The sequence below is a fragment of the Kogia breviceps genome, chromosome 19 (assembly GCF_026419965.1).
Source record: "Kogia breviceps isolate mKogBre1 chromosome 19, mKogBre1 haplotype 1, whole genome shotgun sequence".
Taxonomy (NCBI): Eukaryota; Metazoa; Chordata; class Mammalia; order Artiodactyla; family Physeteridae; genus Kogia; species Kogia breviceps.
The window spans coordinates 27,951,193-27,975,493 of NC_081328.1; the positions used below are offsets into that span (position 1 = coordinate 27,951,193).

Below are 24,301 nucleotides of genomic sequence, written 5' to 3' on the forward strand. Positions count from 1 at the left end.
TTCAGAAAGAGAATAGCATGGTTGTGTCCCCGAGAGTGCAAAGAATTTAGCATGTTTAAGAAGCTGAAAAATGACCAGTGTGACTGCAGGAGATGGAGGGACCTCAAATGAAGCTGAGGCTGGACATGTTTCCCTCACGTTAAGTTTCTGTTTTTTCTTGAATTCCAGAAAATGTTCAGCTATTATCTTGTCATTTATTGTATCTTGCCCCTTCTCTCCATTATCTATCTCCTTCAAGAATTCTAATCAGACTTTTATCAGAATTTCACACTAAGTAGTATAAATAGCATAAATAGCAAGTAGTATAAATTCAGACTGCACAATGAGGCATGATGCACTGCATTCTTAGAGTTTCCAAGGACAATTGATTGTGATTCCTAAGTCCCCTTTCAACAGTCAGGACAGATAGGAGCTGTTTTCTGTGTAAAACAGGACCATAATGTGATACCCTCTTTTCTAGTGGTATTTGTTAAAACTGTAAATATTAGATATCTAACAATTAATGTCAAGAACTGCTAAGAATATAATATTTTCACCCTATTTGCAAGGTAGTAAACTTGCCATAGTCTTGTGGATGTTAACAGAAGACATGAGATATCTTGGTCAGAGACAAGGAGATTATTACACAGCAGAGAAGACAGCATGAGCTTCATGTTTGTATCATTCCTCCTGGTCCCCCAAGTCCCATGGAGTACATGTAGCATGCAGAAAATTTTGTTTCACAGATGAAGAACCTAAACTTCAGTAACTTGAATCTTTTATAATGGATAGTAAGCAGACCTGCTTCATGATTTTTCTAGAAGGAGAAATTAGTATATTGAACAATAAGCAAACATGTCCCCTCTTCCAGGGAGAGATAGCATCTCTAATTTACAAGGCTATTTTATACACACATCCTTTGAAAGATATTTTAGAGAAAAGGGCATTAATGCCCCCACTCATTAGACACATAGAAATTTAGAGACTTGGAGAGAATTATCTCTCAACAATTAATCTCTACCAGAGACTTTGCTTTCCTATAAGCGAGTGTGTAAATACTGTTTTTCTGTTTTGCATATAACTTCTGGAGTGGCTGTGCACTGCTGAAAACTCTATTTATGCTTTTTTAGTATGCTTTTGGCGTCTACACTAGCATTCTCTATGGACTGTTATTTCGTGCCTAATATCCTGTGAATTACTATGGAATTGAGCTTTAGTAAATATTTACTTAATAAATCAATTTCTATCTGTTCTTAACAAACTTATGATCAAGCCTGCTTACAGGATATTGTGCATGCTTATTTCAAAAGACCACTATGATGAAAATAAGAGTATTAATAAACATTTGGCTGCTAACTGAATTTTGAAAAACTAACATTTATTAGATAGTGAACTATTCCAATAAATATTCCAAGAGAAATTCCTTCAAATTAATAAAATTTTTATTTTATTTTAGTGGATAGCCAAATAGAGACTAGTTTCATACAGTGGATTAGTTTATCTCTTTTAAAAGATGTCATATTTGAAGCTAAACAAAACAAACAAAAAAGGACTTATAGGATTTAATTTTCATCTCAAGTGGGATACTAAATGGATTTCCTATAGTCATGAAGGTTCTTTTTCCATTGAAATGATTGGCTCTGGGAATATAATCACATAGAAGTAGAGTTTAGAGATATGGACTACCCAGTGGAGTCTAAGAATTCTCTCCTTGAAGAATAAGGACACAGAAGTTCTGTTTTTCCCCCCAAAAATTCAATGGATGGTGTAGAAATACAGCACTGTCATAAACCATAGAAGTAACTCACATTTAGTCTTTTATCAGCCATCTAGATTGGCAAGTCTTAGAGAGCATGGATGCTCAATTTTACAGGTCTATAAAAATAAAATAGTTGATAGACCGTGGTATGCTTTGAAAGTCATTAAATAATAGAAAATGATAAATTTAAGCTAAAGTTACATTATACTTTTATCCTTTTTTGATATTTTTTTTTCATGGTAAGGAAAATGGTAATGGTGGTCTATTTTCAAAACACACATTAAAAGGGTGGGAGTGGGAAAGTGAGAAATGTATCAGAAGCTCTTGAAGGCTTTTGGACAAGTGATTGATAGATTTGTTTTTAAAAGACCACCTTGGTTTCAGTGTGGTAAATATACCGTAAGGGATGGGACAGCAGCAGAAATGAGAGAGAATCCTCTGGAAGAAGTTTCCATTAACTGAGGCAGGGAAGGGATTGAATTGAAAACTTGAGGGGTCCCAGAAGAGGAAGGCAGGAGGAGACTTCCACTTGTGCCTTCTGTGGACTCTTCCCTGAGAGATGCAGGACAAGGCTTGACTTAAGTCTCTCTTGATCCAGAACTTCCAGATGGTTCAGGCATAAATTCATCTGTGACCATTCAAAATCAGGCAGCACAGCAGCATAATATTCTTCACCACATTAAGAATGAATAAACAAACACAAATCAATAGGAGACAATGAAAATACTCTCTTCAGAAGAGAATATATTTGTAAATTAGAAAACAATTTGATACCTTCTGTTATCAACAAAGTACCAGAAACATGGAATGAGAGGTGCAATGGGAGGAGAATTTCCTATAGTCATGTGGACAGGTGATTTCTTTAATAAGTAGGTGTTTGTTACTTTTGTTTGTGTGTTTTGTTTTTAGATTGAGGAAGGCTGTATAATTTAGGCACTTGAAAATTGAGGACTGACCATTTAACATGAGGTACTGGAGTCAGAAAGACCAGAATACATGTCCCCCCATCACCTTCATTTACTACCTATGTGATTTTGGACAAGTCACATGACTTCTTTTTTCTTTACTCACTCAACTATAAAATAAGAATTATAGTAACCACCATGCAAGTACATGGAATTTTGTAAAGATCAGTGGGATCATATGACTGAAAACTTTCTCTATTGTAAAAAAAAAACAAATGCTGCTGGTCAATATTTCCACCTCCATCATTATAATTAATTCTAGGATTAGAATAATATCTCAATATTGACCAGCAGCGATTATTACCAAGAGTAGGATGTCTTGTATGTGCCGATCAGTTCTAAAATAGAGTGGAAAGAAAGTTCTCTGTGAGTCCTCTTGACTTTTCTATCTAAAGATGATTTAGTAGAGAATGAAAAACTTCCATTCAGACGACCATCTTCATATTAAAGGAAATTTTTCTAAAAGTTTGAAACTTCAGGAGCCATTATCATTATTTTGTGTTGTACGAAGCAGTGAGCCTCCAATTCACCACTTACTCAGTTTAGAGTTTCCTTCTATACCATTAAATGCTGAAGTCAATAAACAGGTTTTTTTTTTTTTTTTTTTTTATTGTGGGATCAGAATTTCAGTTAGTGGAGAAAAAGATAACATACCTCATAAAAGATGATGAAGTTGGAGGAAATTGGAGGAAAGCAAAATCATCTGTAATTTTTTAGATGTTATTAGATGTTTAATTAGTATGAAAATTAAAAATTCAAAACTACAATGAGATATCACCTCACACTAGTTAGAATGGTCATTATCAAAAATTCTACAAACAATAAACGCTGGAGAGGGTGTGGAGAAAAGAAACTCCTGCACTGCTGGTGGGAATGTAAATTGGTACAGCCACTATGGGAAACAGTATGGAAGTTCCTTAAAAAACTAAAAATAGAGCTAATATATGATCAGCAATCCCATTCCTGGACAATATCTGGAGAAAAATCATAATTCAAAAAGATACATGCACCCCAATGTTCATTGCAGTACCATATACATAGCCAGGACATGGAAACAACCTAAATGTCCATTGACAACGAATGGTTTAAAAAGATGTGGTGGGCTTCCCTGGTGGCACAGTGGTTGAGAATCTGCCTGCCGATGCAGGGGACACAGGTTCGTGCCCTGGTCCAGGAAGATCCCACATGCCGTGGAGCGGCTGGGCCCATGAGCCATGGCCACTGAGCCTGTGCGTTCGGAGCCTGTGCTCTGCAACAGGAGAGGCCACAATAGTGAGAGGCCCGTGTACCAAAAAAAAAAAAAAAAAAAAAGATGTAGTACATATATACAATGGAATATTACTCAGTCATATAAAAGAACAAAATAATGCCATTTGCAATGGTGTGGATGGATCTAAAGATTGTCATACTGAGTAAGTAAGTCAGAGAAAGACAAACATCATATGATATCACTTATATGTGAAATCTATAAAAAATGAACTTATTTACAAAACAGAACTAGAGTCACAGATGTAGAAAACCAATTTATAGTTACCAAGGGGAAAAGTGGGGGAGTGACAAATTGGGAGATTGGCATCGACATATACATACTACTATATATGAAATAGATAACTAATAAGAACCTATTGTATAGCACAGGGAACTCTACTCAATACTCTGTAATGACCTCTATGGGAAAAGAATCTAAAAACAAATGGATATACATATATGTATAACTGATTTGTTTTGCTGTACAGCAGAAACTAACACAACATTGTAAATCAACTATACTCTAATAAAAATTAATTTTTAAAAAAGTAACATTGATGCAAATTATCTGGATGAACCAGCCAAGGTAATCAAAAACACTTTACATTTGTGTTTCTTCTGGAATGGATTTGATAAAGTATATTTTTAGAAAAGTACTTTGCAAATAAGAGAACTTAGATGAAAATCATTTATACATTCCAAAAACAATACTGAGTGAATACTGGGTGTTGGACACCATGCTAGGAAAGTAATAGTCACCAAAAAAAACACAAGTGAGGATTCTTTCTGAGAGGGTGTAGTCTGGTAGAGAGGTTGATATATGTACATGAAAGAACAACATATAAGACATTGATGGTTGCCCTAAGTGAGGTACTGATTTGAGTTATGCAGTAAGGTCCCATTGAATTATGGCTAATTACAGATATTAGTACACACAGTGGGTCAAATACTATTCCTTGAAGTATGCTGTCTTCATAATTAACATGAAATTAATAAAATGTATTAGTCCTTTTTCCTAATACCTGCAGTTTATTATTATATTACAGATGACTCAGTAATGCTTGTTTGAGGACCTCAACATTGGTATTTTAACCTATGTCATTTTCCCTATTACTATAGATTAGTGAAGACTCATTAGGACACACATACAATAAAAGAGTGATGAAAAGAACCAAAAATAAATAGATACCATGTGAAAAATGGATAATAATTTGAATAAAATATGGTTTTTTGAATGAAAACATCTAAAAAATTACAGATGTTTTTGCTTTCCTCCAATTTCCTCCAACTTCATCATCTTTTATGAAGTATGTTATCTTTTTCTCCACTAACTGAAATTCTGATCCCACAAAAAAAAAAAAAAAAAAAAAAAAAAAACCTGTTTATTGACTTCAGCATTTAATGGTATAGAAGGAAACTCTAAACTGAGTAAGTGGTGAATTGGAGGCTCTTGGAGGCTGCTTCTTACAACACAAAATAATGATAATGGCTCCTGAAGTTTCAAACTTTTAGAAAAATTTCCTTTAATATGAAGATGGTCGTCTGAATGGAAGTTTTTCATTCTCTACTAAATCATCTTTAGATAGAAAAGTCAAGAGGACTCACAGAGAACTTTCTTTCTACTCTATTTTAGAACTGATAGGCACATACAAGACATCCTACTCTTGGCAGAAATCTCATTTATCAAGGCATCTACTACAAGGAAACAGAATATCAATTATTTCTTTCAGATCCTTCTCTTTCCTCGGATAAGAAGGCATCCCAGGTACACGGAATTATGCTTTTTCTAGGGGCTTGGCCTTTTGTTCATCAGTTCCAGGTTCTCAGATCATCGTAATTAAAGTTAAGCATAAACAAATTCAGAACAACAATATCATGAGGAGAGGACTATTCTTATTTGACTATTGCTAGTCACAAGTTGGCTTTGCTCACCAATCACCAGAGCTCTTGAATAGCTCAAAATGGAACAAAACCTATTTCTCACAGAGGGAAATTTTGCATGACTGTCTTTTTATTCTGACTATGGAACATAACTCAGTTTTTGTTTCTTAACCATTAAATTTTTCAAGCTTTAGAAATTGGAATTTCACATTGCCTGAGAATACACAATTTTGATAATGTGCAGAGAGTTGCTGTTGTCTGTCTTTTTCATTTTTTGTAATTTCTAATTTTGTTCCCTCACTTTCCAAGCACAGCTGATTTAAGATTTGGGTTTGTCTGTCTAATGGGCCAATACATCTAGTTTGCACTGAAGCTAGATTTGAAAGTTAATATGAAGATGGCATGGAATAGTAGGTTTATCCAAATAAGAACCTTCTTAGAGGGCAAGCATAAGTGTAAATTAATGTATAGAATTACTACTAGTTGTTTTTAACCAGAAAAAGGAAAAGAAATAACATTTTAAATGCATCATAAGAACTTTTGATTACATTGAATACTTTCCTAAGATAGAGGGCAAAATTCGCATATTTATTTCACTTAAATTTTCAGGACTTATGATTTCAAGATGATTAAGTAAAGAAAAACATTTTTACTATTTCTACAAACTTCTCTCAAAAATTACCCAAATCCAACAGAGAATGATAAACAAGAACAGCCTAATCTTCAGTGAAACTGAGGTAAGTGGTAGATAGGCCCCTGGGCTGGGCAGCTGGAGTTTGTCAAGCTGAGCAAATTGGAGCTTGTCTCTCCTTGACATTTCAAAGAAAAGTTAATGGCAGGAGCAGAGAGGAACTAAGCTCTGCTGGAGTAAAAAGATAAGATGACCACATCTATCATTCTTGAGGTCAAGGAGACCTCCCTCACTGCACATGCACAGAAGATTCTCGGGTTTAAAAATGGAGGGGGCATTATCCCATAATATGTGCTGTTAACCTCCCAGAGACCCTCATGCTGGGATCCATCTTGGCTAAAAGAGGCATGTGCATATTGGGAAGGGCCCTGGGTCCAATCAGATATGGGAAAGAAACAAGATGATTGGCCACAGGAAAAAACGACCCAGAAAAACTGCTCTTATACAAATGATTTAACCACCTCTCTAGCACACTCCTCATTAGCACTCTTCATTAACACTCTTCTCCGGGTGTGTATTTCTGCTTTGCTTCTGTTTAAAATAAACTGCTTCTCTGTGTGCTCTCCCACAGGTGCTGTGCTTCTAATAATAAACTCTGTACATGTTTTACAGCTTCAGTCTTTTTGTAAAGAATTGTTTTTTCAAAGAAGATAAGAGCCAGGGCTCTGCTTCTAGCCACTCACCACTGGTGGATTAGTGGTTAGGATTCCAGGTTTTCACCCAGGTGGCCAAGGTTCGATTCCCAAGCAGGGAACTGAGATCTTGCTTCAAGCTTCTTTTCACTGCTGTCACCCTGAGATCAAAACTTGGAGATATTGGTAAATCTGAAAGACAGTGTATGAAGATGGAAAGTACTTAGAGGAATGATAAATGATTTAAGAGGGAAAAAAGGTTAAAATATAATGCTTATAATGATGAGAAATTCACATTGTAGCATCCGAGGACAAACTTAGGAATTGAAGGTACCTTGTAATTGAAGACTTGGGTATAGATGGGGTGGGGGTTAAAAACAGGAAGACTGCAGATAAAGTTCCCTTGTGGGATCCAGGCTGCCAAGTGACTTTTCTTTCCTCACCAGAGGTTTTTCAGAGGGAGGTCAGACCCAGCAGAAGGTGATTTCGTGTCACTGTACTTAAACAAAAGAATGAGGTGAAAATCTGTATTCTGAGAGCTGATACACACAGCATCAATTTTATGGAAGCAGGCTGATTTTCTCCAAATAGTTTGATAGGTTAATATAGTGAGAAGCCCATCTTAACGTGCGTTCTCCTTTAGGAAGTTGCTTCCATGGTCTAGAAGAAATACTCAGGATTCTTCGGTCCAGGTGACACAGCAGTTGTTATGGTAACTACTCTGCATTGAATGACAGGCAGTAAGTACACAGATCTAGCTTTGGGCAGATCCACCTGTTTTCTTTTCCCCCAAACAAATGGTCAACTTTCTTAAGTAAAAAAATACATATTTTTTCACTAGAAAAATGCAAATTACACAAATAAAATCCACTTTCAGTTCGAAAATTTTCAGCAGGCTGAGTCTAGAAGCCTTCCAGAAGGGAATATTTAGTGAAACTTGGTTTGAATACAAATACAATGTTCATAACCTATCAAACTCAATTTTTATCAATATTCACCAATGTCCAATGTCCTCATCTACTCTGCAAATATTTACTGAGAACCTACTCTGTATCAGGCATGACATATGCACATTCAGAGAAAATTGAGGCCAGGGGAAAGAAATAGAATTCCTTTTTGCAATATTTAGACTATAGCTACAAATGTCAGATAAATCTGCTTAATATTGTCTTAATCAGTTCATCATTAAAAATTTCATACTGATACTACATTAATGATGAGAGCTTTTTATTAATTTATTTGAAATGCTTTATCTGTTTAATGAGATTTCAAGCAATCATACCAGACAGATGATATTTTTTCAGTTCATTATTACTTTATTAAAGAAACACAATCTTTGCTCTTTTGTGTAAACTGTGTTTCCACAATTTTAGGATAAGAAAAATGGATTATGGGCCAGACGGAAGAGTTCTTCTTAATGGAATCCACAAGATGCTTCACTGGAGATACCTTCATGGTGTGATGAGTCCTTAAGCACTTTCTTCAGTTTCATCTCTGACCTTTTCAGTTTGTGATAAATTCTGATGGTTTATATTTTTTTATAAGGTAACATTTCCATCCTGAGAAAAATAAAGAAGGAAGATAATTGATTCGAAAAGTACATCTTTCATCAAACCTGGAAATGCGTTGTTGCAAGGATAACTCAGAAAAACTGACGTACTACAGGAAAGAGGTTATATCACAGCTTCCAAACACAAAACAAATGTCAAAACATGCTGAGCCAAAATGTTAAATTGTCAAAAGAATGGTTTTGCTCTATGTATTTGAACCACGGGTAAAGCAGACACATTGACAACTACTGGTAGATAACATTATCTTAAACTATTAATTATAAGCTACAAAAGACATAAGAGTTTTAGCAGTTGATGGATAGGAAATTTATTATAATTTTGTAGGGGCACTGAAGGATATTTTCTGTAGGTGAATCAGAGTATTTTCAGACCCCAGTTTACTCTAAAAATGCCTAACACATGACACAATAAATCATGCTCAATTATTTCTCTTTCCTCTCACCCCCCACACATAGGAATAAGCATTGTTAACATTCAGTGGAAACTGAGCTTGCCTGAACCCAAAGAGTACTTGAATCCTTTTCTAAGTCAGTGGTTATCTTAAAGTGTGGTCCTTGGACCATTAGCAGTAATATCATCTGGTAACTTGTCAGAAGTTCCCAGAATAGATTAAGAAAACATTTCTTAATGTAAAGAGAATAAATCAGATATGAAAACACTGCAAGCTTTGAAAAATTAAAACAAAATTTCCATACAAATTACCATAAACAATGTGAAAATATGTCAATGACTAGAAAAAATACTTGTATATGGAGAATATACTAATAATTCCTAAAACTTATTAAGAAAAACACAATAGAAAACTGGGCAAAAGATATGAAGAGAAAATGTGATTTCCTATCCTCCTCCATGAAAAAGAAAATCTCAAAGAAAATATTCACGTCTGATTCTCATGATACTGATAAAATCAAATGCTTAGCTACATAAATTCTTGGTAAGAATATGGCATAACAAGAACTCTTTTTTTTTTTTTTTTTTTGCGGTAAGCGGGCCTCTCCCATTGCGGAGTGCAGGCTCCGGACGCGCAGGCTCAGTGGCCATGGCTCACTGGCCCAGCCGCTCCGCGGCATGTGGAATCTTCCTCGACCGGGGCACGAACCCGCGTCCCCTGCATTGGCAGGTGGACTCTCAACCACTGCGCCACCAGGGAAGCCCAGCAAAAACTCTTTATACATTCTAGTTGGGATAAACATTGTTATAGTCACTTTGGAGAACAATTTAGCAATATTTAATACATTTTTCAAAATGTACATGCATTCAACAACCTACAATGGATCACCACACGGAAGTAGAAATGGGTGAATGAGACCCATGTGTATTAAGAAGGACAACTCTCACAAACATTAAATGAAAAGAAAGCTATATTTTGTTTAAGAACACATAATTATGTGGAGAAAATATAAGGAAATATGTGGGAATAAAACAATCTAATGGGGAGAGGATGTAGTCACCTTTGAAAACCCCTGTGTCATTATCAGACCCTCTGCCTCCAATCTCACTTCTCTCCAAACAATTCCAAACACCAGAGCCAGACCAATCTTCCTGAAACTGTTCTTTCCTCCTTAAAAACCTTCCACATTTTCCCTCTGACTCAAAACAATGCAGAAACCACTGCACTGTAAAGTTATTGGGGGCAGAGACAATCAAATTCTCTCTGCGTTCCCAGCCCCCAAAACAGTTGCATAGATGCAGCAAATGCATTATGATTAAAAAGCCCTGAAATGATTGGGTTTTGCTCAAATTATTCATTTTTTGAGTTTTTTCAACAGTAAATCTAACTTGAATTTTTTTTGCAAATAACGTCAAATGCTTTGGAGGAAAATTAAAGTTATATCTTAAATTTAGCAAGATTAGATACAGAACATGAAGTAAGGCTAAAAGTATAATTTAAAAATCCATAACTTATATGAGTATGTGGTTTAACATAATGTGTTCTGCCAATAATGTACTAATAAGCTAGTCAGAATTGCCACAGGGAAATAAATAAAATGAAATAATATTTGAATAGCTACAGCAGACAAGATACATTAATTATAACATCAATTTAAAATGTTCTCTCCTGGAAAGAACACTTGATGAACTTGGGATAAAAGTATTTTTCTCTTCCAACAACATAAAGTAGCTTATATCCCATTAATGGATTACCAACTTTTGAGTGAGTTTTTTCCAGAATGAGACAGACTTGTGGAGAAGTGACCTTTGTCTTCCAGATGTGTGGGGATTCCAAGAGCAAAGCCAGAGACATCTTGGGTCTGCTCCCTTCAAATGATCTGGCCCTTCAGAATCATGTTACCTGGCAGTGATATATTCATTTGACTATAAGATGCATACAAAATGCAGAGGAGATATTTCCTGGTTGCTAGAATGGCATAGTAGTGTAGGTGGTAAGAATCACAGGTGTGCAAGACACAAAACTTTAAAAAATTTTCATTAACTCAACTTCTTTTTTGACTAAAAGTCTCTATTAAGCTAGAACTTCAGAAAGTTGTCTCTGAGGATGTCAGTTTTTTCTGGGGTTTCTTCCTCCACCTTATAATCATGCCAGAGTTCTAACATTTTAACCATTTGTCACAGGAGGACGGGGAGAGAAATACACAAAATAGCTCTTAATATACCAGTTATGGCTGAGATATCCAGTCATCTTTACCTACTCTCTTTCAGCTCCCAGGAGCTTCTTCTCTCTGTGCTAAACTGGAGGTACAGGAATCATTGTCATATTGCCTATTGTTTGGTCAAGCTGGATACATAAAGCAGACATACCTCTCTTGAGTCAGAAAATATCGTGGCAGCAAAACTTCCAGGAAAGGAAGAAGGTCTTCTCAGTCCCCTGGATCCACAGACTTCTCTTTCTGTCTTGTCGAAACACTGCAGATCCTCATTCTATTTAGCCACTCTCCCTATTGCCTGAATAGCCTTGTTACCTCCTCCTGAGCATTTCTCACATTCTCCTACAAGCTCAGGCATAGGGACATTATCCTAATGACTCACAGGCTTTTTCTCCTTTCTTCTCTGCACATCACTCCCCTGAGGTAATGAACCTAGAGCATTCTATCTTGAATAAGAGAAAGGAAATGTGGCAAGAAAAAGGAGAGAAATATAGAAAATAATAGGTTAAAATAGTATCCTTTAAAAATACAGCATGAGACACATGAATTTGCTCACCAGTTCCAGTGATGTAGACAACTTGCCATACAGAAGTAATTCTAAAAAATTATTGCACATTAGAATCACCCAGGGAGCTTTGGGGAAAAAAATGCTATTGCCAGACCCAGATTAATTAAGTCAATATATCTGGCAAATGGAGACCAGAAAATAAGAATATTAAAAGGTTCTGGGTGATTCTAACATGCAGACAGATTTGAGAACTATGGCCTTTGAACTGTGCTACTCAAAATTGGTCCCCAGAGTAGCATCTCAACATCACCTAGGAGCTTTTCAGTAATGCAGAATCTGAGGCCCACCTCAGACCTACTGAATCAGAATCTCTGTGCTTTAACAAATTCTCCAGGTGATTCTTATGCACATTCAAAATGAGAATCTTTTCATATTATTTGTATTTTTAGGTTTATTTTTTATTTTTTAAAAATTTACTTTATATTAGAGTACAGTTGATTAACAATATTGTGTTATTTTCAGGTGTACAGGAAAGTGATACAGAATATTGAGCAGTGTTCTCTGTGCTATATAGTAGGTCTTTGTTGGTTATCTATTTTAAATATGACAGTGTGTAAGTGTTAATCCCAAACTCCCAATCTATTTCTCCCCCTATCTTCTCCCCTGGTAACCATAGTTTGTTCTCTAACTCTGTGAGTCTGTTTCTGTTTTGTAAATAAGTTCATTTGTACCATCTCTTTAGATTCCTCATATAAGTGATATCATATGATATTTATTTTTCTCTGACCTACTTTATTCAGTATGATAATCTCCAGGTTGAGCCATGTTGCTGCAAATGGCATTATTTTCTTCTTTTTAATGGCTGAGTAATATTCCATCGTATATATGTACCACATCTTGTTTATGCATTCCTCTGTTGATGGACATTTAGGTTGCTTCCATGTCTTGGCTACTGTAAATAGTGCTGTAATGAACATTGGGGTGCATGTATGGTTTTCTCCGGATATATATCCAAGAGTGGGATTTCTGGATCATATGGTAGCTCTGTTTTTAGTTTTTTTTATGGAACCTCCAGAGTGTTCTCCATAGTGGCTGTACCAATTTACATTCCCACCAACAGTGTAGGAGGGTTCCCTTTTACCCACACCCTCTCCAGCATGTATCATTTGTAGACTTTTTGATGAAGGCCATTCTGACTGATGTGAGGTGATATCTCATTGTAGTTTTGATTTGCATTTTTCTAATAATTAGGGATGTTGAGCATCTTTCTATGTGCCTATTGGCCATCTGTACTTCTTCCTTGGAGAAATGTCTATTTAGGTCTTCTACTTATTTTCCAATTAGGTTGTTTTTAATACTGGGTGGCATGAGCTGTTTGTAAATTTTGGAGATAAACCCTTTGTTGGTCTCATCATTTATAAATATTTTCTTCCATTATGTGGGTTGTCTTTTTGTTTTGTTTATGGTTTACTTTGCTGTGCAAAAGATTTGAGTTTAATTAGATCCCATTTGTTTATTTTTTTTTTATTTCCATTATTCTGGGAGATGGATCGAAAAATGATATTGCTGCGATTATGTCAAAGAGTGTTCTGCCTAGGTTTTTCTATAAGAGTTTTAGAGTGTCCGGACATACATTTAGGTCTTGAATCCATTTTGAGTTTATTTTTGTGTATGGTGTTAGGAAGTGTTCTAATTTCATTCTTTTACATGTAGCTGTAGAGTTTTCCCAGGACCATTTATTGAAGACACTGTCTTTTCTCCACTATATATTCTTGCCTCCTTTTCATAGATTATGTGACTATAGGTGTGTGGGTTTATTTTGGGGCTTTGTATACTGTTTCATTGATCTCTATTTCTGTTTTTACACCAGTATCATACTGTTTTTATGACTGTAGCTTTGTAGTATAGTCTGAAGTCAGGGAGCCTCTAGCTCCATTTTTCTTGCTCAAGATTGTTTTAGCTATTTGGGATCTTTTGTGTCTCCATACAAATTTTAAGATTTTTTGTTCTAGTTCTGTGAAAAATGTCATTGGTACTTTTATAGAGATTGCATTGAATCTGTAGATTGCCTTGGGCAGTATAGTCATTTTGACAATATTGATTTTTCAAATCCAAGATCATGGTGTATCTTTCCATCTATTTGTGTTATCTCTGATATCTTTCATCAATGTCTTATAGTTTTCAGTGTACAGGTCTTTTGCCTCCTTAGGTTGGTTTATTTCTAGGTACTTTATTCTTTCTGATGCAATGGTAAATGGGATAATTTCTTTAATTTCTCTTTCTTATCTTTTGTTCTTATTACATAGAAATGCAATAGTTTTCTGTGTATTAATTTTGTATCCTGCAACTTTACCTAATTCATTGATTAGCTCTAATAGTTTTCTGGTAGCATCTTTATGATTTTCTGTGTATAGTGTCATGTCATATGTGAACAGTGCCAGTTTTACTTCTTCTTTTCCAATTTGGATTCCTTTTATTTCTTTTCCTTCTCTGATTGCTGTGGGTAGGACTCCCAAATCTATGTGGAATAGGCAAGTGTGGACATCCTTGTCTTGTTCCTGATCTTAGAGAAAATGCTTTCAGCTTTTCACCATTGATTATGTTGTTAGCTGTAGTTTTGTCATATAGGGACTATTATGTTGAAGTAAGTTCCCTCTATGCTCACTTTCTGGAGCGTTTTTATCATAAATGGGTTTTGAATTTTCTCAAAAGCTTTTTCTGCATCTATTGAGATGATCATATGGTTTTTATACTTCAATTTGTTGATGTGGTATACCTCATTGATTGATTTGGGGATATTGAAAAGTCCTTGCATCCTTGGGATAAATCCCACTTGATCATGGTGTATGATCTTTTTAATGTATTTTTAAATTCTGTTTGCTAGTATTTTGTTGAGGATTTTTGTGTCCATGTTCATCAATGATATTTGCCTGTAAGTTTTTTTGTGTGTATGGTATCTTTGTCTGGTTTTGGTATCAGGGTGATTGTAGCCTCATAGAATGAGCTTGGGAGTGTTCTCTCCTCTGTAATTTTTTGGAAGAGATTTGAAAGGATAGGTGTTAACTCTTTTCTAAATGTTTGATAGAATTTGCCTTTGAAGCCATCTGGTCCTGGAATTTTGTTAGTTGGGATTTTTTAAATCACAGTTTTAATTTCAGTACTTGTGATTGGTCTGTTCATATTTTCTATTTCTTCCTGATTCAGTCTAGGGAGATGGTACCTTTCTAAGAATTCATCCATTACTTCTAGGTTGTCCATTTTGTTTGTATATGGTTGCTTGTAGTAGTCTCTTATGATCCTTTGTATTTCTGTGTTGTCCATTATAACTTCTTTTTAATTTCTAATTTTATTGAGTTGGGCCCTTGCCCTTTTTCTCTTGATGAATCTGGCTAAAGCTTTTTCAATTTTGTTTATCTTCTCAAAGAAACAGTCTTTAGTTTCATTGATCTTCACTAGTGTTTTCTTTGTTTCTATTTCATTTATTTCTGCTCTGATTTTTATAATTTTTTCCTTCTACTAACTTTGGGGTTTGTTTGTTCTTCTTTCTCTAGTTACTTTATGTATAAGTTTAGGTTGTTTTTGTGATTTTTCTTGTATCCTGAGGTAAGATTGTATGGCTATAAGCTTCCCTGTTAAAACTGCTTTTGCTGTGTCCCATAGGTTTTGATCGTCGTGCTTTCATTTTCATTTGTCTCTAGGTATTATTTTGATTTCCTTTTTGATTTCTTCAGTGATCCACTCATTGTTTAATAGCATATTGCTTAGCACCTATGTATTTATAGTTTTTACAGTTTATTTTTCTTGTAGTTGATTTCTAATCTCATAGTGTTATGGTCAAAAAAGATGTTTGATATGATTTCAATTTTCTTAAATTTATGGAGGCTCTCTTTGTGGTCTAACATGTAATCAGTCCTGGAGAATGTTCCATGTGCACTTGAGAAGAAAGTGTATTCTGCTGCTTTCAGATAGAATGGTCTATAAATAACAATTAAGTCCATCTGGTCTAATGTATCATTTAAGGCCTGTGTTTCCTTATTGATTTTCTGTCTGGATGATCTGTCCATTGATGAAAGTGGAGTGTTAAAGTTCCCTACTATTATTGTATTACTGTCAAGTTCTCCTTTTATGGTTGATAGTATTTGCCTTATATATACAGTTGTTCTAATGTCAGGTACATATATGTTAACAATTGTTATATCGTTTTCATTGATTGATCTCTTGATCATTATGTAGTGTCCTTTTTTTCTCTTGTAACAATCTTTAAAGTCTATTTTGTCTGATATCTGTATTACTACTCTAGCTTTCTTTTGATTTCCCCTTCTATGAAATACATTTTATCCATCCCTTCACTGTCAGTCTGTATGTGTCCTTAGATCTGAAGTGGGTCTCTTGTAGACAGCATATGTATGGGTCCTGTTTTTGTATCCATTCAGCCAGTCTATGTCTTTTGGTTGGAGAACTTAATCCTTCTATGGTTAAGGTAATTATCAGTATGTATGTTCTTAATGCCATTTTGTTAACTGTTTTGGATTTGCTTTTGAAGGTGTTTTTTCTTCCCTTCCTCTTTTGCTCTCTTCTCTTGTGATTTGATGATGACTAACTTTAGTGTTGTGTTGGAATTCCTTTTTCTTTTTTTGTGTGTGTATCTATTGTAGATTATTGGTTTACAGTTACCATGAGGTTTGATATAGCAGCCTATATATGAACTAGATTGTTTTAAGTTGCTGGTCTTTTAATTTCAAATGCTTTTCCAATATCCTGCATTGGTGCTCTCCTCACAATAGCTGGTTTTGATATCATATTTGTGTGTGGATGATTTCCTACCTTTATTGTATGCTTGCCTTTACCAGAGGGCTTTTCCATTTGTAATTTTCTTGTTTTTGTTGTGGCCTTTTCTTTTCCACCTAGAGAAGTTGCTTTAGCATTTGTTACAAACCTGGTGTGGTAGTTCTGAATTTGCTTAGCTTTTGCTTGTCTGATTTCTCCACTTAATCTTGATGAGAGCCTTGCTGGATAGAGTATTCTTTGTTGTAGGTTCTTCTCTTTCATCACTTTAAATATATTGTGCCACTCCCTTCTGGCCTACAGAGTTTCTGCTGAGAAATCAGCTGATAACCTTCTGGGAGTTCCCTTGTATGCTATTTGTTACTTTTCCCTTGCTGTTTTTAATATTTTTCTTTGTCTTTAATTTTTGTCAATTTGATTACTATGTGTCTCAGTGTGTTCCTCCTTGGATTTATCCTGCTTGGGACTCTCTTCACTTACTGGACTTGGGTGACTGTTTCCTTTCCCATGTTAGGGAAGTTTTCAGGTATTATCTCTTCAAATATTTTCTCAGGTCCTTTCTCTCTCTCTTCTCCTTCTGGGACCCCTATAATGTAAATGTTGGTATTTAATGTTGTCTCAGAGGTCTCATAGACTGTCCTCATTTCTTTTCATTCTCTTTTCCTTTATTCTGTTTCATGGCAGTTATTTCCACCTTTCTATCTTCCAGCTCACTTATTCATTCTTCTGCCTCAGTTATTCTGCTCTTGATTCCTTCTAGTATATTTTTCATTTCAGTTATTAGATTGTTAATCTCTGTTTGCTTGTCCTTTAGTTCTTCTAGGTCTTTGTTAAACATTTCTTTTATCTTCTCAATCTGTGCCTCCATTCCTTTTCTGAGATCTTGTATCATCTTTACTATCATTATTCTGTATTCTTTTTTAGGTAGATTGCCTTTCTCCACTTCACTTAGTTGTTTTTCTTGGGTTTTACCTTATTCCTTCATCTGAAATATATTCCTCTGCCATCTCATTTTGTCTAACTTTCTGTGCTTGTGTTTTCCATTCTGCAGGCTGCAAGATTTCAGTTCTTGCTTCTGCTGTCTGCCCCCTGGTGGATGACGTTGTCTAAGAGGCTTTATTTTTATTTTATTTTTTTTTGCAGTACACGGGCCTCTCACTGATGTGGCCTCTCCTGTTGTGGAGCACAGGCTCTGGATTCACAGGCTCAGCAGCCATGGCTCACAGGCCTAGCCACTCCGCGACATGTGAGATCTTCCTGGACTGGGGCATGAACACATGTCCCCTGCATTTGCAGGTAGGCTCTCAACCACTGCACCACCAGGGAAGCCCTGTCTAAGAGGCTTTTGCAGGCTTCCTCGTGGGATGGAATTGTTCCTGCACCCCAGTCAGTGGACCTGTTTCTTGTCCCTCTCGTGGGCAAGGCTGAACCAAGGGGCATGTTTACAGGGCTCTGGGCTCAGTAAGACTTTATGCAGCCTGTCTGCTGATGGTTGGTGCTGTGTTCCTGCCCTGCTGGTTGTTTGCCCTAAGGTGTCCCAGCACTGGAGCCCACAAGCTGTTGGGTGGGACCTGGTCTTGGTAAGAAAATTGCAGCCTCCTTGAGGGCTAACACCAATGAGTACTCCCCAGAACTGCTTCCCCCATGGTCTTTGTCCCTGCAGTGAGGCACAGCTCCCACCTGCTTCCCCAGGAGAGTCTCCAATACTAGCAGCTAAATCTGGCTCAGTCTCTTATGAGGTCACTGCTATTTTCATTACATCTTGGTGCACATGAGACCTTGTTTTGCCTTCCAAGGCGGAGTTTCTGTTTCCTTGAGTCCTATCGAATTCCTGTGATCAAACCCCACTGGCCTTCAAAGCCAGATTCTCTGGGGGCTCCTCCTCCTGCTGCCAGACCCCCAGTCTGGGGAGCCTGTGTGGGGCTCAGAACTTTCACTGCTGTGGGAGAAATTCTGGGGTATAATTATTTTCCAGTTTGTGGGTTGCCCACTGGCAGGTATGGGATTTGATTTTATCATGATTGTGCCCCTCCTACCATATTGTTGTGGCTTCTTCTTTGTCTTTGCATATAGGGTATCTTTTTTGGTAGGTTCCAGCATTTTTTTTTGTCAATGGTAGTTCAGCAGTTATTTGTAAGATTGGTGTTTCCATAAGAAGAGATGAGCTCACGTCCTACTCTGCCATCTGGTCTCCATCTCAAAATTGAGAATCTTGATCACTAAGGAAGTTAACAGAGGTCAGATGTACAGCTATTACTTCCCTTGCGATTGATTTAGAGACCTGCATAAGGGTGTGATCAAAATGATAAGGAATGTGATTGACATAATCTTGTGTGGTTAGAGATTTTTTTTTTTTGCGGTATGCGGGCCTCTCACTGTTGTGGTCTCTCTTGTTGCGGAGCACAGGCTCTGGATGCACAGGCTCTGGACATGCAGGCTCAGTGGCCATGGCTCACGGGGCCAGCCGCTCTGCGGCATGTGGGATCTTCCCGGACCAGGGCATGAAACCGTGTCCCCTGCATCGGCAGGTGGACTCTCAACCACTGTGTCACAAGGGAAGCCCAAGTTAGAGATATTTAGTAGCACAAAAGTGTTCCAGAGTTAGGTAAACTTTATACTTTCTTGGATGCCTCATTCTTCCTCACAGATTTTTCATACTGTGAACCTAATGTTCTTCCATTATCTAGGTATGAATTCCTAGCAATAGGCAGTGTTGGCAACTGCAACAACTAGTGTGGAGATAAGATAGTTCCAATATCCCAGCTGTCACTTAACAATTATGCATTTTGTCTCATTATAATGTCTCCTTACATTTCCCCTTACATTTCCTAGTGCTCTACAGTATAAGTTGCTCTGTATACATGACCTCATCTAAGCCTCAATACCTCACTTAATAGATACTGGAACTGAGGCTATGAGAATCTAGTGACCCAACTTCTCTAAGACCTAGTAGTTGGTAAGACTCAACTTCTGAATCTAATTATAGACTTTTATCCCCTTCAACATGCAAAAGTATTTTTGAGTTCAGCTAATTTCAGTTGATTCCTCTTGTTCCATTTTTATGAAATGAAAAAATCTTAAGTAAGGCATTCTTAGGCTGTATTGATCATACAAAATATAGATATTTAGTGGAGTCCCACCTGATGAAGCCAGTGAAAACAAATAAGCTTTCATTACATGAAGAGTTCTGAACAAGGCAGCTTTGTTTTGTTTTGCTTTTAAAATGGTGAGAAGTTTGAGGGGGAAAGGGTTTGCCAGGAAAAGAAGAGGGAACAGCATAAAATAGGCAAAATAGGTAAAACTAGGCAAAATAATTTTGAGATGAATAATTTTTAAAATTGAGATTGAGACTTGTATACAAACATATGGGAAGAAGACCTGAGAATATTTCAAACCAAATATTAAACAGTGTCAATTAATACTATAGAACAGTGCCACTAATGTGTAATTAACAATAGGACAAAACAAAGAGTTTTCCCCAAAGTAGTATACACTCCCATGAAAGCTACCTTTTCCAGGTAAAAAATCTCTATACATACCTGAGAGTAGAAAAAAGAAAGAAAACTACATTTTCGGGTTGGGAAGTCATTAAGATACCACTTGCTAAACTACTTCATATGAATTATTAACCTTAGGTCACAGCTTTGAGCTTTTTCCACACAGAATATTGCATGTTAGATCTTTTCTTCAGGTCATTCATTTCAATTATATATTTGTTTTCTTTTTAAATTCACTGCCTTTGGCAACTTTATATATTACTTGATTATTAAACTAGCATAGAGCATACAGAAGAAAGATATTGTATTCTCTATCATTTGTTAATTTCTACTGTGCAGCTTGGGTAATTTAAATCCTTCTAGCCTGAGGAATCTTCTTGGTTCTGTGTTACACAGGTGCTTTCATAAAAATATAAAACCTTCCAGGTTTTCAGAAAGCAGGTGCGTCAGAAGATAATATGCTGCCCAAAAGTACCTTAAATCACCCATCAGCTTAACCTTTTAAAATGTATTATACATTCACACATAAGGATATTTTATGATCTAAGACAGCAACTTTAATATTTAAAATGTTACCTTTACTCTGGGAAGTCTAATCTAGTGTGGTGTGTTAGTTCTTATTGCAGTGTTTCAAATTGTGTGTGAGTGGGAGACTAAATTTTCAGTTTGATTTATTATCTTGTGAGTCAAATACTTTTAATTGCTCTCCTATAAGATAAAGGTTTATTCATTTCATCTTCACAAATAATTCATGAGGACTCATGAATATGCATATCCTGTCTTATGTAACATAACATTATTAATCAGTTTTTTCCTTAGATGAGAGTAATGGATTAAATAAAATGTGATTTAGAGTGAAAAATGGATTATAAACAAAATGATTTACAGAAAATAACTGTCATCTTTCTTGATTGTTTTAGAAAACACATTCTGATTGTCAAAAGATATGGTTAGTTCTCTAACCTTAGGCATACTATATTATTATCCATCATTTTTCCCAACAGTACTTGTTGATTTGTGTACATGATAAGACTAAAGATATAAAATGATCAAATATATGAGTCTAGAAGAAAATGAACACATTTATTAAGTACAATATTATATATAAATAATATATAATATAAATATATAAAATATATTTATATATATTATATATAATATATATTATATTATATATGATATAATATATAATATATATAATATATATACTATTATATAATATATATAAATATATATATTATATTATATTTATATATAATATATAAATATATAAATAATAATATTATTTATTAAATATAATATTATTTAAACATATTTGTTTCATCTAAAATATACTACTATCCTCCAAGTCATCTATATTTACTATAATATTAACATGTATTTGTATTTCTAAAATGCATATTTGGAACTCAAAATTCACTTTTGAGTGAATTAAGTCATACTGACACTTTTAATTATAACATAAAACTCTTGCTTAAAGTTAAAATTTGAATAGTTTTTAGTGGAAAAATTTATTTTGGTGTTCTCTTATGCCCTCACTGACTGTTCAGAGGTAAGGAGTAGTAGAAAATTATTTTAGTTATTTTGCTTACTATTAGTTCTAGATACACCAACTTAAATGCACATAATAACATATAAACAGATTTGTTCAACAGGGCTATTATTATACTTCAGTAATTAGTAGAGTATAAAAATATTTCAATCTAATTTTCTCAGATGATAATTATATGAAGTTTATTTTATCTACGTTGGTGACCTTAATTTATTACCTTCTTTGAAGAACACTGCATTAATATCTTCTGTTCTGTCATAGGATAATGTAGTTGTGTTATTTATAGAAAATCCATTACCAGTTTACTTCTTAAGAAGTTAGTCTGTGTTACTAATTGGCCAAATTGGAATTATGCAACTCAAAGGAGCTATCTTACGTCTGTTTGTTCCTGAAATTAGAGATATTTACCGAATAACATCAGCCATTTGGCCCTTCTCCTAATTTTTACCAGGCAAAGGAAGTTGTCCAGTATATAACCCCTCCACATGCAATGGTTAATAAGAAGTTCCTAGCAGAATTACTGCCTGAGAACTTTAAAGGGCTAAACTCTCAGGATTCTTCAAAGTGTAAGATAAATAGGAACATAGAATTTTGTTTACATAACTAGTAAAATAAGGACTCTGTAGCTAAATACATATGCACAACTTTCTTTTACTTTTTCCCTTCCCTTCTCCCTTCCTTTCAATCTTTCTTCTGTAAATTTCTCAAAAAACCATCAAAGGATTATACATTAAAAAACTGTTGCTTAATAAAGGTCTTTAGGATTTTTTTTAAAGCATGGATTTTCTTTTTTTTTTCTGAACTTCCCTGGAATCTTTCTATGTTCTAGGATACGAGTAATGATTAAGCCAGTAGGTATTATTTTCAGGAAACCTTGAATACTAATGGCCTGTTAGAGGATTTTAAAAATCTGTGATGAGTTTACATTCAATATGTACTAGAGTCCTGGGTATTTATGTAAGAGTAAAAACAACCTTTGACAAATGTATTTAAAATACAAAAAGAAGGCACACAGAAATTTAGAATAACAAGTATTAAGGAGTCAGTTTATGGAAAAAAATAGCAAAGTCATCATTAAACTGAGGAATGCACAAAATGCAGAAATAAATTCCTATATTCAAAGAGAATAACCATATTATTAAATAAATATCATATTAGAATTTTAGAACTGAAAGGGAGCTTAAAGATTATCTGACCTTTAATGCTGGTCCTTGGAACACAAATTCTGTAGGGTTCGCTATTCAATTTGAAAAATATTGTCTTAAGAAAAAACTAAAAAAATCGTTTTTGTTTTGTTTCATTTTGTTTTGTTTAAGCTGTGTGACCCCTTAGCATCTGTAAGTTTCTCACAAGCATTGTGAATTAGCAGAGTAAATACTTCATTAGTTGAAGATGGATAAATCTTTTATGAAATATCTTATAGGTCCTGTTAAATTTTCCTCCCACAGAACACTAGTTTGCTTGTTAATTAAGTCTAAAATCTCCTTGTACTTTTTTCTTTTTCATTTTTTTCTTTTTTGAGATTTTGTCATTTTCAGTTTGAATCTCCAAAACTTTCTAGATAACATGGTCAATGTGCAGAGATAATAAATAACATCTAATGGCTTCTCAGTTGACCATACTTTAGACAAGTTTCCTCCAGATCATAGGCCTCTGACATCCCTCTTAGTATATTTACTTTAGAAAACTTGCAGTTGTAATATCTTTCTCTGCCCCTTTAAGATGTAAATATTCTCTTGCCAGTTTTACAACACAGAAATGTCTTTATCAGGGACCTCAGAGCCTTCTCCTTGAAATTTAAACATTAAGAAAAATACAGAGTGAAGTCAGAAGGAGAAAAACAAATACCATATGCTAACACATAAATATGGAATTTAAGAAAAAAACTGTCATGAAGAGACTAGGGGTAGGACAGGAATAAAACACAGACGTAGTAGAGCATGGACTTGAGAATATGGGGAGGGGGAAGGGTAAACTGTGACGAAGTGAGAGAGTGGCATGGACTTATATACACTACCAAATGTAGGGTGGATAGCTAGTGGGAAGCAGCCACATAGCACAGAGAGATCAGCTCTGTGCTTTGTGAACACCTAGAGGAGTGGGATAGGGAGGGTGGGAGGAAGGGAGACGCCAGAGGGAAGAGATATGGGAACATATGTATATGTATAACTGATTCACTTTGTTGTAAAGCAGAAACTAACACACCATTGTAAAGCAATTATACTCCCATAAAGATGTTAAAAAAAAAAAAGAAAGAAAGATAGCAATCCTATCTTCCAGACTTTGAAGAGGGCAGGAACCTACATTTGACACGAGTCAAAGAGCAAACACAGATGCCCTAACCACATGGACCAACCTCCTCCATACTGTTCTCCCTTACTCTTCCCACTGGCTCACCACCGTGGTTAAAACTCTTCCACTTTTCGTTTCAATGGATTTGAGTTAAATTTCTCTCCCCTATTGCAATAGTCTTGCCATTCACTGCAATAGCATTAAATAAAAGTCTTCCTTGCCTATTTAATTTGTCCAATGCAATCTCCTTTGACAGTCCTCGAGGATCACACAAAAACATGCACAGCCATGACTAGACATTAAGATTCCTGAATACCAATTGCATGCTTTTCTTC

General features: G+C 35.4%; 1 long non-coding RNA gene across 2 annotated transcripts; it reads right to left on the bottom strand.

Moving 5' to 3' along the window:
- Positions 1-1,405: 1,405 nt before the first annotated feature.
- Positions 1,406-11,773, bottom strand: LOC136793190 (uncharacterized). 2 transcript variants are annotated; one of them, XR_010838151.1, is made up of 5 exons: positions 11,487-11,773; positions 8,605-8,714; positions 7,490-7,649; positions 7,207-7,347; positions 1,406-2,407 (listed from the first exon to the last, which is right to left on the bottom strand). It is a non-coding gene; the product is annotated as an uncharacterized lncRNA (long non-coding RNA). The 2 variants fall into 2 exon arrangements; XR_010838152.1 differs by having other exon boundaries at positions 2,001-2,407; positions 7,490-7,654.
- Between the last annotated feature and the right edge of the window lie 12,528 nt (positions 11,774-24,301).